Genomic DNA, 1,178 nt, shown 5'->3' on the forward strand with positions numbered 1-1,178 from the left:
TGTTTCGGCCATTATCACTAGACACCCTCTTCCAAGGAAGGCCCTCCCAAGGTTGATCACGCCTTGGAGTGTGTCTCTAACTAAATAAAATTACAGTAATTAATTCATGCCTATCTGGGTTTTAATTTTTAAAGTTTCAAAGGGCCAATCAGGCCCTGTTGGGTTCAGTCCAAATCCAACGAGTATCCGTGACTTTGTAAAATCCTAACGTTATTCATTTTATCTTAATTTTAATAAAACCATCTAAGATCAAGCATTTCTGTTGCACCGTTAATTGTTGTGCACCTTTAATGAAGTACTTTATTGTTGAGTCGTATTTTAAATTTTAAAGAGCAAATGAAGCTCTGTTTGGGTTCATTTAAATCTAACGTATATCCGTGACTTTGAAAATTCCCCTCATTAACTTATAATTATCCCAGCTTCTGCAAATATAAAGTATTATTGCCGTTATATAGTTGTTTCTCCTTCATTCGTTCTCTATATTTGTTACCTTTTATTCTCACTTACCTGTATCTTGTTCTTCAAACGAGGCCTCCTCCTCGATCTGTGTCTGTCCCCTGCTCCATGTGCTCCATGTGCTCCGCCTGGTCTGACTTCCTGGTTCCCATCATGCTCTTTGTCGGTATCCTGGGCAACCACTTTTGTGTCCGTGAACTGCCATTTTGAAATCCGCCATCTTGTATCCCCGGTAACCATTTTGATTACAGTTGCCATCTTGGATCATTAGCTTTAGCCGTAGCTCAATGTTAGCTTCTAAATTAGCATCAATGAAATTTAATATAAAGTTGAATAGCCACATGTACATGTTGTCCTTTGTCAAGTTTTACTGCCATTTAATTATTAGCATTAGCTTAGCTTTAGCATTAGCCTTCCGCCATTTTGTAACCGAGGGCGACCGTGTTTGTTTACTACGAACCGCTATGTTGGATCTGGATAAGCTCCTCCACCATCTTGGGTCCTTGTGTCTACCACCTGCTCCATGTGCTCCATGTTTTTTTTTTTTTTTTTTCCCCCATACTTTAATTAAATTTATGCACATATTACAATCTCTCGTTGGGAGACAACATTAGTGCAACAACATCTTGAAAAGGTTGAATAACGTTGTATTCACCACAAATAAACCCATCTAAAAAAGAAATTGATCAGTTTTTGGACAACATAACTCTTCCAAAATTATT

This window comes from Haplochromis burtoni, unplaced genomic scaffold (assembly GCF_018398535.1).
Source record: "Haplochromis burtoni strain Fernald_Lab_line unplaced genomic scaffold, NCSU_Asbu1 Contig_3909, whole genome shotgun sequence".
NCBI classification, from domain to species: domain Eukaryota; kingdom Metazoa; phylum Chordata; class Actinopteri; order Cichliformes; family Cichlidae; genus Haplochromis; species Haplochromis burtoni.